Source organism: Mytilus galloprovincialis, chromosome 1 (genome assembly GCF_965363235.1).
Source record: "Mytilus galloprovincialis chromosome 1, xbMytGall1.hap1.1, whole genome shotgun sequence".
NCBI classification, from domain to species: Eukaryota; Metazoa; Mollusca; class Bivalvia; order Mytilida; family Mytilidae; genus Mytilus; species Mytilus galloprovincialis.
In genome coordinates this window covers 19,482,948-19,500,226 of record NC_134838.1, presented here as the reverse complement: position 1 = coordinate 19,500,226, position 17,279 = coordinate 19,482,948, and positions in this window count along the sequence as shown.

Genomic DNA, 17,279 nt, shown 5'->3' with positions numbered 1-17,279 from the left:
TTGTTTGGGTGGGACATTTTTTATCCTTTCAGATTTCAGAATTTTGGTTCTGGGTTGGACCTCTGTGGTCGTATACAGCTGCACTCGGCGAAGCAATTTATTGTAAGTTGTTTTATCAGGGGTTTTTTTTTCAAGGAGAAACACCAATTATTAATTTGGTACAATATGATGGGTGGCTGCTGTCAAGGGTTTTATGTGCAATAACCTATAAACTGTTCAACAATACCAGTCTGAGTAAAATCATACCTCATAGCGCTCCCTTTCTTTAGCTCGCTCACCTGACCAGAAAGGTCAGGTGAGCTTTTCTCATCACTTGGCGTCCGGCATCTGTTGTCTGTCGTCCGTAGACTTTAACCAAAATCTTCTCCTCTGAAACTACTGGTCCAAATTAATCCAAACTTGGCCACAATCATCATTGGGGTATCTTGTTAAAAAAAGTGTGTCCGTGACCCGTCCAACCAATCAAGATGGCCACCATGGCTAAAAATAGAACATAGGGGTAAAATGTAGATTTTGGCTTATATCTCTAAAACCAAAGCATTAAATTGAGCAAGTATGACATGGGGTAAAATTGTTTATTAGGTCAAGATCTATCTGCCCTGAAATTTTCCGACAATTCGGACAACCCGTTGTTGGGTTACTGCCCCAGAATTAGTAATTTAAGAAAAATTTTTCGTCGTATATTGCTATCACGTTGGCGTCGGCGGCGTCGTCGTCGTTGTCGTCGTCGTCGTCCGAATACTTTTAGTTTTCGCACTCTAACTTTAGTAAAAGTGAATGGAAATCTATGAAATTTTAACACAAGGTTTATTACCACAAAAGGAAGGTTGATATTGATTTTGGGAGTTTTGGTCCTAACATTTTAGGAATTAGGGGCCAAAAAGGGCCCAAATAAGCATTTTCTTGGTTTTCGCACTATAACTTTAGTTTAAGTTAATAGAAATCTATGAAATTTTGACACAAGGTTTATGACCACAAAAGAACGGTTGGGATTGATTTTGGGAGTTTTGGTTTCAACAGTTTAGGAATTAGGGGCCAAAAAAGGGCCCAAATAAGCATTATTCTTGGTTTTCGCACAATAACTTTAGTTTAAGTAAATAGAAATCAATGAAATTTAAACACAATGTTAATGACTACAAAAGGAAGGTTGGTATTGATTTTGGGAGTTTAGGTCCCAACAGTTTAGGAATTAGGGGCCAAAAAGGGACCCAAATAAGCATTTTTCTTGGTTTTCGCACCACAACGTTAGTATAAGTAAATAGAAATCTATGAAATTTAAACACAAGGTTTATGACCATAAAAGGAAGGTTAGTATTGATTTTGGGAGTTTTGGTCCCAACAGAATAAGGGGCCCAAAGGGTCCAAATTAAACTTTGTTTGATTTCATCAAAATTGAATAATTGGGGTTCTTTGATATGCCGAATCTAACTGTCATGACTGTGTATGTAGATTCTTAACTTTTGGTCCCGTTTTCAAATTGGTCTACATTAAGGTCCAAAGGGTCCAAAATTAAACTTAGTTTGATTTTGACAAAAAATGAATCAGTTAGGTTCTTTGATATGCTGAATCTAAAAATTTACTTAGATTCTTGATTATTGGCCCAGTTTTCAAGTTGGTCCAAATCGGGGTCCAAAATTAAACTTTGTTTGATTACATCAAAAATTGAATAAATGGGGTTCTTTGATATACCAAATCTAACTGTATATGTAGATTCTTAATTTTTGGTCCAGTTTTCAAATTGGTCTACATTAAGGTCCAAAGGGTCCAAAATTAAACTAAGTTTGATTTTAACAAAAATTAAATTCTTGGGCTTATTTGATATGCTTTATCTAAATATGTACTTTGATTTTTAGATTATGGGCCCAGTTTTCAAGTTGGTCCAAATCAGGATTCCATATCAAGTATTGTGCAATAGCAAGAAATTTTCAATTGCACAGTATTGCACAATAGCAAGAAATATCTAATTGCACAATATTGTGCAATAGCAATTAATTTTCAATTGGAGTTATCTTTCTTTGTATAGAATAGTAGTTGATAATATATGTTGGAAATTTGCCAGACATGACTATGATGTCATTTTCTATTTTTATTTGCCAATAACTTTATGTAAATAACTTCATTGGAAATTTGCCAATATAAAATGTTGCTGATGAAGCTTTTTTTCCTTATCTTATCTAAAATGTTTTTAGATAATGTATGTTGGACATTTGCCAGACATGACTATGATGTCATTTTCTATTTTTATTTGCCAATAACTTTATGTAAATAACTTCATTGGAAATTTGCCAATATAAAATGTTGCTGATGAAGTTTTTTTTATTGTTTTATACAATAAACAATGTATATTCACTTTTACTACCAACCAATCTTTACCATTCAGTGATAACAAGCACTTTATTTTACATTTTAATATTTTATGATGTATTTAAAAGAGTAGTTATTGTTGCAAACTTCATTAAAAATTTGAATTGATATCAGTTTTGGAAAAAGAGAAACGGGGATGTGAAAAAAAGGGGGGGGGGGGGTTTAAATTTTTCTCATTTCAGATTTCATAAATAAAAAGAAAATTTCTTCAAACATTTTTTTGAGAGGATTAATATTCAACAGCATAGTGAATTGCTCAAAGGCAAAAAAAAACTTTTAAGTTCATTAGACCACATTCATTCTGTGTCAGAAACCTATGCTGTGTCAACTATTTAATTTTAGATTTAAAAAGTTTGAAGAAGAAATCTTTAATTGATTTGCAAAATCTTGACATTTGTTTTGTGTAAAAAAAAACCATGTAATGTCAAAAATTTGATCACAATCCAAATCAGAGCTGTATCACGCATGAATGTTTTGTCCATACTTGCCCCAACTGTTCAGGGTTCGACCTCTGCGGTCTTATAAAGCTGCGCCCTGCGGAGCACCTGGTTGGTTATTATCTTGAATATTATTATAGATAGAGATAAACTGTAAACAGCTTTAATGTTCAGCAAAGTAAGATCTACAAATAAGTCAACATGACCAAAATTGTCAATTGACCCCTTAAGGAGTTATTGCCCATTATAGTCAATTTTTAACAATTTTCATAAATTTTTGTAAATTTTTACAAAATATTTTCCACTAATTATTTGGCCAAGTTCATTATAGATAGAGATAATTGTAGCAACAAGAATGTTCAGTAAAGTAAGATCTTCAAACACATCACCATCACCAAAGCACAATTTTATCATGAATTTATCCGTGTCCATTGTTTAATATGCACATAGACCAAGGTGAGCCACACAGGCTCTTGAAAGCCTCTAGTTTATATGACTCTTGATATATAAATAAATGATAGCAAGTGAGAGGTTTGATTTTAATCAGACTAAACCACTAGTTTCTAAATTTGACACCTCTTTCTAATTTTATCAGCAATCAAAGCCGGATTAGAATGGTATTGTGAATCTTTTAGAGTATATCCAATCTAAGGCATTTTCATCTGGCAATAGTATTAAAACATTGACTTTTCTACACAAGCATGAAGAAGCTGGTATTGCTTTGTTTCATACAAAAAAATGTCCAGTGTAGATACAAGTTTCTTGTATAGGGAGAGATAAATCCTATTTTGTAAAAAATCACTCTGATTCAAACAAAATATTCTCTGAAACTGATATTATCAAGATGCCTGATTTCTTGATTGACAACATTGCTGTTACATTTGGAGGATTCACATGGGAACCAACTGTGCCCCTTCTTGCCGACTTGTTTCTTTATTCTGCTATGATGTATGGATTTTGCTCATTGTTGCAGGTGAGGTCTATTGTACTTATAAAATCACTGCTATATTGATCTGTAATTAGTAACAGTCAAACTAGGTCACAATTATCAGTGAAAATTACCAAAAATCCATCACTTTAACCTGTCCTATACTTTGAATAAAAAAAGTTAACTCATCAAAATGACCTTCTTACATGGACACACATTTGACTCATTCTAATGAAGAAGAAAACAAATGCTATTCTTCTAAAGAATTGTGAATTGTGATAAGTTGTAGTAATGCAGCAAACGTTTCTCCATCTCAATTGAAGACTAAAGATCACAAAAACATGGTTCAAATTATGCACTCATTTCATATACACAAAGTTATACAATACAATACACACATCCGTGAGTCGGCCTCTACAAGCTTATGAAGCACTTCGTTCCCAAAATTTTAAAGACCAATTATTCTTTATTTATTTAGTTATAAAGTTATTTATCAATGTTATTTGTACAGATTAGTTTTGTGTACGAATGTACACATGTAAGTAAAAACTTGATCTATTTTGGTGAAGTTACATTCGACGAAAAAAAGGCTTGGTAATGTAACAATTGGAACATATCCAGTCTGATTAAAATCAAACCTCTCAGCTCTCCCGTTTTCTGATATGTCGCGATGATAAACGGTACTAAGCAAGTGAGAGGTTTGAGTTTAACCAGACTGGAACATATCCGTCGTCATCTGTGAAACAATGTTCAACAACGGTCAACCAATACGTGATGGCGTCTGTAATCTTTTCAAAAAGATTACTTTATAGCCGATTTCAATGAGTGTGAAGCTACTGCTAGCTTGCTTGCTAGCTGAACCGTGAAGTCATTGTTAGTTAAGATATCCTTCTTCTAAAAGTACCCCAGTCCTACAGACAGATAGATTGGTTATCTGTCGGATTAGTCTACTCTTAAAGGAGGGTAGTTTACCTAACCTGACAATGACTTCACGGTTCAGCTAGCAAGCAAGCTAACCAAAGATATTACCCACTTATTGAAATCGGCTGTAACTCCACCACTGAATTTGGTTTAATATCTTCCATGTAAGCAACCACCTATCAAGGAAGTCATGATAGGACATAGACCTGGAATATCGCATCAACTAGGAGATATAAACTCCATATGCAGACGCTGCTAGAATCTTACTGCATAGAATTGGAAAATGGCAATACGGAAGCTGAAATTATCCTTGTGTTGTAAAGATCTGTTCTCAATCGATCCTTATTGTCAATTTCTACACCACATTCAATTTGTGAGACCGACTAGATTGAATAAAGGCGCCCTACAAACTCGTAATCATAAAACTTTGAATTATTTTAAAGTAAGAGGACATAAACTGCAAAGAATCGAATGGAACAGAACATAAATATGTATCTGTCTAAACGTAGCAAATGTGTTGCCAGTCAAGAAATCAAGCAGTGTTATTGTTCTGTGATAATTTTTGTATTCTTGTCTTTCAATTTTGCTAATGTGCTTTGTCTAAATGCCTTTTTGTGTTTCTTGATACATACGACGAGGCTCTATACTTATACATCCCGTCATTATGTTATTGTACTATGACATTCTTGGCTTTCATTGTTGCTAATATGCTTTGTTTGTACGCCTTTCTGTGCTTCTCTGTGACATATGTGTTATGTTTTTGTAGTGATTAAGATTATAACACATTCAATGTTGACTGATGTACCCTATTTGACACTTTTACCTATTAAAAGATCTTTCTAAGCTGCCCATGTTTTTAAGAAACAAAGGAAGACCATGCAATAAGTTAGAAATTGGGAAAACTTGTATAAAGGGTAAAAAGTCAAATATGTTAATACTATTACAAGAGGTGAGATACTTCGATTTTAAATTCTCTAACAGATCTTTGAAATTTTTAAGTATCCACATCTGATTTACACCGCCATAGAGTGGATAGTTTCACAATACTCTTTAAGTCCAGCTTTGATTACTTATAAAATTGACCATGTTAATTGAGAGTTTAGAAAGAGGTTTGCATATATATAACACTTGGAAGAACAAGCACTATTGCGTTGTTTGTAAGTACAGGTATCCATAAAGTGATGGGCGATCAAATCTTCAAATTTTGTTGAAATTCCAACAGAAAAGTAGAACTGACATATGATTATTCATCATTTCCTCTTTGGTAAAAGAGATGAGAAAGATACCAAGGAGATTTTCAAACTCACAAGCCGAAGAAATAAAAAACGACGAACAAAAGTACACAAAAACACAACTAAAGACTGGGCCACACGAAACCCACCAAACACCAGGCCTTGCGGTCTTAAAACTTTCGAGTCAGTTTTTTGCACTCGTACTCGAAAATCAACCAATCAAAATGTTGGATTTCATGTTTCGAGCATGATTTTTGTGCTCAGAGCACTGAGCAAAGTTTTATGACTTCAACCCCTGGGGTGATAACAGGTGCTGTTGAAGGGTTATCTGATCCTACTCTACAAGTGGTAAATGTTTTGCGATCCTGTATGATGAGTTTCCAAGCTAGTGAATCGTCGTCAATACTAAGCAGTTTGACAAATTTTGTAAACCTATAGAGATTTTATGAAACTTGGACAGACGATACTTTAATAATCATTTGAATACCGCAATTTAGCCAGAACTTTTTTTTTGTTATTTTCTGTTTTTACTAATAAGAGGACTTTATTTTGAAAGTTAACATTTAGATACAGTCTCACTTTGGGGATAAGGTTTTTAGATATTAATAGCTTTGTTAAGAGAAGCTTCTTCAACATCTGAAGAAAAGAGATTGACAATTTTTTTCTTTCTGTATTTATCCAATAGATGGATACTTATAATAATAATCGAATGCAGGACAAAAACTTTCGCAGAATCCTTGACGTTTATTAAGGTGTTGGTGGGCTGACCGTTTAACTTTGATAACATTGTATGCGCATTAGAAAGTATTGTGCGAACGAACAAAGCTTACGACATGATTTCAAATAAACTCTAGCTGGACCGAGCCCTCGTCCGCAGGGTTTCCGGAATTGCTCGCTGTGTTGAAGACCCTTTGGTGGCCTTTGTCTATTTTCTGTTGTGTTTTTTTGGTCGGGTTGTTGTTTTTTGACACATTCCCCATTTTCATTCTCAGGGTGCATGCATGTTAGCAGTTTAAAAGGGAATTTCAGACAGTTCTTTCGCTAACATTTCTTTTTAAACAAATGAAAACATTTCAGAAAAGTTCGTAAATCGCATCACAGGCGCTTGATGAATATTGACATCCTTTATTGTTTTTTTGGGTTTTTTTTTTTTTTTTAATCTTTTAAAGTAAACATTTCATATCAGTACTTTATATCCTATTCACTAATTTGATGTGTTAAATTCTTGCACTTATCAATACACATTTTACAATAAAAATATTTTAAATATAATGACCCTCTATATTTTTCTTGTGAAAAATCAGAATAAAGGGACAACAAAAAATAAACAACTGTTATTATGAATATGTCTCCTTCATATTTAAACGGGTCAATCTAGAAACGTTTGATAATGAAATATATATAAATGAGACAATAACCAATGAAACAAATAGGACTTTAAGAAGTCAACATTAGTACGGACTTCAACCGTTTTTAATTGCTATCCAATACTAACGTATGAATACCCCACAGCTTCTCTAATGCAAATCTTTAGAACATAGAATAACGACAGATAACCAACCAGGAAAGGCTTTTTACAATATGTCGAAACTAAAAGTTGTTAGTTTTGCTATACCACTGGGTATGTTTAAAGGACGACCATCACTGTTAGGTTTAGATCATAGGTATATCGTTTCTAGAGATAGAATTTTCTTATACTTAGCTATAACGAAGACGTTACTATGCTCTTTTAAAAAATATAATAAAAAAGATTGGTCGCCGTGCTATTTTCTAAGCTGTGAGTCGTTGAAAATTGCCTAAATTTGCTTAGAATGATCATGAAATAACACATTTGTGTGCTTTAAAAGAAATCTATAAGATAGAATTTTGAAATAAACTGTGAGCAGATAGGTTTTGTGATAGGTTTTAAGAAAATAAAAATAAAAATGGTGTCACCAAACTTGTTTTCTTGCTACAAGTAAAAATTAAAAGTTTCCCTATCATTTCAGTGTATTTTTTTACTAAAAGAGTTATTTCCCCTTAAATGGTTTAGTTGACAAAAATGACTCTTAAACACAAATGTTTGGTATTTGTTTAAATACTTTGATTAATACTATGAACCTAAGTTAACTGAAAATAAATATCAATTTAACAGTGTTTCGTTAGGGTAGTTCTCAAGGTTGGTCCTAAACTGTGACCCATTACTGTATGAATGGGAAAAAAACGTGATAGGAGATGAGGGCTCAGACAATTTCACATAATTGTCAGATAATTTTTAAGTGTGTTCATATGGTATACTACGTCACTGTCCAAGGTTAAGGGAGGGGTTGGGCATCCGCAAACATGTCTAACCCCGCTTATTCTGTATGTGTCTGTTCGCCCTAGTCAGGAACCGGTAATTCAATGGTTGTCGTTTGTTGTGTATATAATAATTGTATTTCGTTCATTGATTGGTAAATAAATCATGCCGTTAGGTTTCTCGTTTGAATTGTTTTACATTTGTCATTTCGGGATCTGTTATAGCTTACTACGTGTTATTGGTTTGGTTGATTGTGAAAGCACGTATGGTAATCTATAGTTGTTAATGTCTATGTTAGGTGGTCATTGGTGGAGAGTTGTTTCATGGGGAACTATACCATATATTCTTGTTTTTATAATTATTCAATATTGGATATTTACTCCTGGATGGTAAACTTTGTTTCCAAGACAACTTAAACATTACCCTGGAAAAATAAAATGTGCATGTGTTCCTAACGGTTTTCTTCTTTTAACTTGATGGGTGGATTGTAGTAACGGTAAAATTCTGTTTACCTATTATAGTCATCTGGGTGTTTCTTTGTGATAATTTGAGGGGAGGCATGTGTTGTCTACATTTAAAAAAGTAAGAAGAAGAATAAACGCGGTAGAAAAAACAGTGTAAATGTGTATATATGTAAAACTTAATACAAACAACCCTCATTCTTAGTGATCAATATTAAACTAGAGATAAACACAACATATGCATGAATATAAGGAGAGTGTGGGTGTCAAGGAATAGAAGTTGCTTTACTAGTAATATTGGTTTCACAGGGAAGAAATATTCCGAGTGGAATATTACTTTTACTGGTACATATATTACATGCAGTCATGATTTGTCTGTAACGCGATAAAGGCAATGGAATAGTTGTTCCAATAGTAAACGATATTCTTGCATTGTATAACTAAGTTTCTAGAAGTACTTCTGTTAGGATGTATACAGCAACTGAACAACACAATATACATGAAGTAACGGAAGGCATGGGTAAACTGACTTCACTGATGAGGCAGCAACTAAACAACATAGTATAACTATGTTTGTTACGAAAAAGATGAAAACCAATATTTCAAATGCATATAAACTATATTCGAACATATGTTTAAACTGAGTTTTAGTGTACGTGCGTGTTTATTCCGTACTGGCTGAAGATGTACGGGTTGCGATCTTAACATTAAACATCTTTAACCCCCGCCACATGTCTGCGCCTGTCCCAAATCAAAAATTGGACAGACGCAAAAAAGCGGCAGTGTTAATCTTGTCTTAACTTTGGACACGCGCATACAATGCGTCGGATTAAACATGTTTTGTGAGAAATCTATCAACCCCCATCCCCTCCTATACCTCAACTTTGACTGTTTAACAGAGATCTTATAATAATATGTCTCTGATAAAACTAACAGTAGATTATAATAAAGTTGAATGTTGAATAAACACACACAGCAATATGCACAGTTCTTTTTTTTTTTCTTTTCTTTATATTTTTGCACCCCACTATTCTCTATCCTGTAACTCATTGGCCTATAAGTATTTTTTCTCTATTCTTTATCTTTCTGGGAAATTTTCCCTCTATTTTGCACTTTTTGCACATTAGTCTTTTCTATAAGAGTTTATTTGGCATTATGTTGCTGGTGTTTCAATTTAGTTTAAAATTTAGTAAAATATTAAGCAAACGAATAAACAAATTGTTTAAAGAATCATTGAAAGTTATATATATATATATATATATATATATATATATACAAAGGCTATATTTGATATATTATTAATTTCCGACCATGTTTGTATCAAAATCGTCATTTAGGTTTGTTGGAACTTTATAAATAATACATTGTCCCCTTGACAATAACAACATATTAGTTGTTATTTCATTAACTTTTTTTTGGACATCTTATGTATTTGAAGATTTTTTTTCGTCAAATAATCGATCACAGATATCATTTGTTTCAAAACGTTAAGGTAACACGATACCGAATGTCATATCTCCCGATTTCCAAACTTTTTGGCACACGTGTTCTTTGAATTGAGTTACATCGGAATATGTAATAAAAAATGGGGGTCACCATTTTTGTTTTCTTGGTATTTTCATAGGAAAACGTCAATTTTGGCGACAAATTTACCAAGGTATATAGGGGAAATGCCTTTTTTTCGGCTTAACTTTTTAGATTTTCCAATGGATGGCTATGTTCTTATATACGGAGAAAAACAAAAAACTAACATAATATCCAGAATTGCATACTGAATCCATACACGTATATAAACTCATATGTCACCATCCTTGTTTTTGAGATAAATGGCTTCAAAGTTGATTGATACCATTAGAATTGGACCGAAAACGTGTGACGTTATTGAATACAGAATGTAACGTTACGGTATTACTACTCAGAAATATTGAAAACAAAATATGTGTCAGGATCTGAATGGTGTTTATTTTTATTTTTATTTCCGCTGTCGGGTTTCGTTAATTTCCTAGTAATGAAATACACAATTCTGCTGATATAATTTATTTCGTTCTGCACCTGGAAATTTCACTCACATGAATTAACATTAATCTCGTCTGATTTTCATAACGAGCATATACTTGAAACTTGCTTGAACTGGTTGGTTCCACGTGAATCATGCATAAATCAGGTACACGTTGAATTCACGTAAATTTTCAAAATAAGATTATTAAAAAATTTAATTAAAATCATGAAAAATACCTTCATATTTTTGTAAAGTTCACGTGAAAATAACATGAAAAATTTCACGTGGGATTCATTTGAATTACTGAGTTTTTAACTCCATCATTTAAGACAATGGTGGTGTCGTTGCTTCATCCATGCAGAAATAGAGTACTTTAAAAATTTGATTCAGTTAACAGTTTTATAATTGATCGGTTTTTATAGTTTTATAATTGATCGGTTTTTGATGGTTCTTTAACGTTCAGTGGCAAATAGTTCATGCATGTTCGGGACGATACAATACAATTTTGAAAACAGTTGTTAGTAAAAGACACATTTGATGCACCAGTCAAAAAAGGTTTAACATTCTGTTAGTTGTGAATATTATGAGGGAAAATAATGATCCTGATAAAATGCACATTCTAAAAAATAAAATAACAAAACTCAAAGAAAAAATTCAAAACTTAAAAGTCCCTTATCAAATGACGAAATCATAAGCTCAAATACATTAAAAGAATGATAGATAAACAGCCGTCATATTCTTGACTTGCTACACACATTGGTTTAGTGTGGTGTAAATGTGTGAGTTGGCTGCTCAACAAGTCGGACAAACCTTGCAAACTGTATGCAAAATTTCACAGTGTCATTTGTGGAAAATTATTTACAAACAAATCTTGAGATCATATATGCATTCTTTATAAGTGAAACAAACTGCAAATGCGAAATATAAAAGTTTCAGCTTGAAATTCCACATGTAGGAGATGTAAGCCGGAGTCTGCGTGCCTTTTATATTTTATCAAAACGCCTAATCCAGCAACCTGTCATGAACAAAAAATAAAGAAAATCCAGACGATATGCGCACTTTTAATATGAGTAGTAACACCAGGTACATAATTTAAACCTGAAGCAAAAAGACTGTAAACCCTATATACACCAAGTGCGGGATTGACGGTAGAACGGACGCGGAGAAAAAAAAGCATTCTATAATAATTCCGAGTAAATTTTCTCCAGAAGAACAAAAGTTTTAGGACTTAAACACATATGTACTAGGAGACTGAAATGTTACTGTGATAATTATACTATCCAATTTAGGCGGCCAACGTTTACTAAATTTACAAATTAGAAATAAAAAGATGCTCGTCCAATTACCATTAGTCAAAATTTGCTTGATGTCTTTGGTTTTGATGTCGTTAAATGTCCAGATGTTGCTATCTCATAAATTGCAAATCCCATGTCTCTATTTATCATTTTTTGTACAAATGACATGTTCCATATATTTTTTTGTTTTATTTGTACTTGTACTTTTACAAATAAAGTTTCATGTTACCCCACTTCCATGGCATACTTAGCAAGCGGAAACGTAGATATTTCTTTTTGCGTAAATATTCTTAAACTTTGTCGATTTCTTTGAAAAAAATAGAGGCAATGATTTAAATTTTAACAACTGAAGTTTCAATTGACGGACCTGTGTAAATTGTAGGATTGATTGTTGGTTGCTTAAACGTCCAGTGGCAAATATGTCATGCATGTTCAGGACGAGAACAAGTTAACATTAATACAATAATAGATAGGTTTTGTAATAGAGGCGATCCGGGAAGATGGTTGAGAAAATTTGGACTGACACTGGAAAATGAGGGTATATCATGTGAGCAATATGCCACCCATGACCTAAAAAGGCAACTATGTTAATTATCTATCAGTCATTTTATCTCCGAACTTGTACATGTACATCATTTCCAACTCAAATCACACAAAAATATTTATAGATGCAAGTGGATACTTGGGACTGGCTTTAATCAGACTCTAACGGGACCTGGTTTTATTTTTTTTTTTTATTTTTTGCCGAATCAAGTTCCCATGTATTTCTCAGCCTACGGTAACTTTCTCAGGCCTCATTCTGATGTTGCTGTCTGTCCTGTGTAGACTTGGTCTATGATATTACTAAGCTAGCACTTTATTTTTAAAATGTTTCCGAAACTATATCAGATGTACAGCCAATGAGAATGTTTACACTTGGAACACAGGAAATGTTATTCGGCAAAATAACCAAGTTAAACCACTTTTCTACATTCCATACTAACAAACTATTTTCTGTATGAGTTTCAAAGTCTGCTTGTATTGTGCTTTTTTGCCTTATTCTCATCCAGATAAATTTCCTTTTTCTATTTTGCCCGAGCGGTGTTTTTGACGACCATTTTAACACCAATTAATAGTTGTACAATTCCCCGTTTTTTTACACATCATCCTAAGTTTCTATAGACAAGATTTCTATTTTCAAAACAAAATTCCATTGGGATACGGCGTGCATCATGAAAAAGTTTTTATTGCAAAAATAAACTAAGAGTAAAATAAAGTGATAAAACTCAGTCTATTTTGCATAAGAACATATATAGATAAATCGTGCAGATGCTAAAATATTAAAGAAACAGAATATGAATTAAAAGTAAAAGTAAAGTAATACATTTTTAAAGGTTAACAATGAGCAGAAGAATTGCCGGAAAACGATAAAACAATCTATGTCGAAAAGTTAACCGTTACGTATTGCATCAAAACTCTCGGCACTCTGCATCTAGAAAAAGTAACCGTTAAAAATGTCACATAGTTATGATTATCAAAAATATTTTTTCTTTATTATGTGATTGCAGAACCTGCTGCATTGGCTTGTATGTGTGAACAAAGTATATCAGTTTTTATATATTCTAAAAATAACCGTGCAATATGCTTTTTGCCGGTCAATATGCTTTTTGCTATCCGCCGTTTTTTCTCTACCTTCGAAAATATAGTTTAACATGTGACTATCCCTAAACGAATCAAATTTGTTAAAATATACGAATTAATAATATATATATATATATATATATATATATATACAACTCGTCTAAACATCAACCCAACAATGTTAGATCTGTAAATTTGCTTTCGCAAATTTTTGGTTCTTCCCTCGCCGGGATTCGAACCCATGCTACTGTGATATCTTGACACCAAATCGCCTGCACTGCAGCCGTCCCGCTAGACCACACGACCACCTGGGCTCTCAAAAAAAGAGCTTTCGCTGGCCGTGTGTTACCTTTCCTCGTCAGTTTTAATCTAGCGGCGTACTACAGTACATGATATATAAGGCATGAAGATGTTATTGTTACAGATCAGCTAAATTATCTATAGTAAAGGATCCTACAAATTAATGTAATATACAGTCACAGAAAATAATTATATTTATAAGTACGTCTGAGTCAGTGACAACTCTACAACAGATGTATCCATCGGATCGCCATCAATGATGGTGATACATGGCTGTGTACATAATGTATATACAACTCGTCTAAACATCAACCCAACAATGTTAGATCTGTAAATTTGCTTTCGCAATCTAGATTAAAACTGACGAGGAAAGGTAACACACGGCCAGCGAAAGCTCTTTTTTTGAGAGCCCAGGTGGTCGTGTGGTCTAGCGAGACGGCTGCAGTGCAGGCGATTTGGTGTCACGATATCACAGTAGCATGGGTTCGAATCCCGGCGAGGGAAGAACCAAAAATTTGCGAAAGCAAATTTACAGATCTAACATTGTTGGGTTGATGTTTAGACGAGTTGTATATACATCAGTGGCGGATCCAGGGGGGGGGGGTTCCGGGGGTGCGCACCCCCCCTTTATTTTTGCCGATCAATGCATTTGTATCGGGACATATGTTTTGCTCCCCCCCTGCACCCCCCCCTTTGCCCTGGGTTAGCACCCCCCCTTTCGAAAATTCCTGCATCCGCCCCTGTATACATTATGTACACAGCCATGTATCACCATCATTGATGGCGATCCGATGGATACATCTGTTGTAGTATATATATATATATATATATATATTGTTTATCTATACTATTAAACGAGAAGACTTCATTTTGTGTGTCGCTTCTTTTCCTTTCACAATAAATCAATCATCATGCATCTGTGTCCTAGCGTGCATAGTCGCATTTGTCATCCATTTTTATGATTATTCAAATTGAGTTATTTTGGGAGAAAAACGACAAAAAAGGAGTCCGGATATGATTCCGTCATCAGACTGACTTTTAGTCATAGATAAGACTTCCGGTTTTAAACATACACAAATACAACCAATCGTATAATAGATAACAAAAAATGAAAAATAAATAAGCCAATCAGAGCGTTCTCCATATCATGGTGTTTAGATCGCAAGAACCACAACTATTATACTTCCTTATAGAGGACAATTATTTTTCGCGTTTCTTATCATGGTGTTTAGATCGCAAGAATCACAACTATTATACTTCCTTATAGAGGACAATTATTTTTCGCGTTTCTTATCATGGTGTTTAGATCGCAAGAACCATCAGACGTTGCTCCAGTTACTTCTGGTGTCCCACAGGGAACAGTTCTGGGTCCAGTTCTTTTTCTGGTTTACATAAACGACCTACCAGAATATTTGAAAACCAGTAAACTCAGACTGTTCGCCGACGACAGCATCATTTACAAAAGCATCAAATCTAAAGAAGATTGTGATAGCCTTCAGGAAGATCTTGATGCTGCTGCAAAGTGGGAAGAAGACTGGCTGATGGCTTTCCATCCAGACAAATGTACAGTTCTCACAGCCTCAAATAAGAAAAATACAATTAAAAAAGACTACATCCTTCACAGTCATACCCTAGAATCTGTCTCCGCAGCTAAATATCTTGGTATAACACTGCAATCTGACCTAAAATGGAACCAGCATACAAACAACATCATTGGCAATGCAAATAAAAGTCTAGGATTTCTAAAAAGGAATCTAAAAACATCAATCACAAACATTAAGTCCCAGGCATACCTAGCACTTGTCCGACCAAAACTAGAATATGCTTGTTCGGTTTGGAACCCTCATACTGCAGAACAATGCAATAAACTTGAGATGGTTCAACGTCGGGCAGCTAGGTATGCCTGCAATCGTTACCACAACACCAGTAGCGTTACAGACATGCTCAATACCTTAAATTGGCCTACCTTACAACAACGCAGACTTAAAACTAGACTTATAATGTTCTATAAAATTGTTCACCATATTGTCGCCATACCATCAGATTTACTCATACCAACAGACAAGAGAACCAGACAATTCCATCCACAAACTTACAGACACATACTTACATTTAAAGACTGTTACAAATATTCCTTTTTTCCGTTTACTATTACACAACGGAATGTACTACCTCCAAAGGTAGTACTTTCTCCGACCTTAAATATTTTTAGAGAACAGTTGACACCTACTGTTCTCTACAATATAAAACAGTAAACCTAGTAGTTATGTAAATAGTTTTAACCACATGTCATGTTAGTATTTGTTTATTTTTGGCACTTTTCTTTTGTAAATATTTATTTATTATTATCCTACGCATGCGCAGCAGTTAGTAATCATCAAAAATCTGATGGATAACTGGATTCCATAAGAAGAAGAAGAAGAAGAACCACAACTATTAATCATCCTTAGAGAGGACAATCATTTTTCGCGTTTATCTACATGTAAACTACGATAACACTACTTTAATATATAGAGACTCTGTATTCTGTCAGGGACTTTCTATGTTAGTATAGAAAGTCCCTGATTCTGTCTACTGAAAACAGTTTTCTTTGAAATGTTTACTATTTAAGGGGTCATATACCACTTGCATATATATTAAAATAAGTAAAACATGCTCAACTTCTTCTAAAACTACCTCGACCAAAAACTTTAACCTGAAGCGGGACAGACGGACGGACGGACGACCGAACGAACGAACGCACGGATGCACAAACTAGAAAACATAATGACCATAAATGGGGCATAAAAATTTATTGTTGAAAGGGAAAATAGTGATTTGGCAGAAATGAAAGTAAGGTAGAGATTAGAGGGAGGCAGGACCTTTTTCGGGGCGTCGGGATCAGGTCTTTTTAAGTTCGGGATTTGGGGTTTGATCATTACGGGATCCGGCTATATATTTTTTGATTTCGGGATTTCGGGATATGAATTTCTTTAAATTCTGCATCTCGGGATTTCATGGTTTTAAGCGGCCGGGATCTCGAGATTTCATGGTTTTAAGCCCGGTATTTCGGGATCAGGACCCCTCCGACCACCCCTCAAATTAGCCTTAGTCGTTCTTAGTCATTTATACAATAGTGATTTGGCAGAAATGAAAGTAAGATAGAGATTAGAGGGAGGCAGGACATTTTTCGGGGCGTCGGGATCGGGTCTTTTTAAGTTCGGGATTTGGGGTTTGATCATTACGGGATCCGGGAATATATTTTTCGATTTCGGGATATGAATTTCTTTAAATTCTGCATCTCGGGATTTCATGGTTTAAAGCCCGGGATCTCTCGATTTCATGGTTTTATGCCCGGTATTTCGGGATCAGGACCCCTCCGACCACCCCTCAAATTAGCCTTAGTCGTTCTTAGTCATTTATACATGCTTCATATCCTACCATTGGCATGTTAATAAGGCTCTC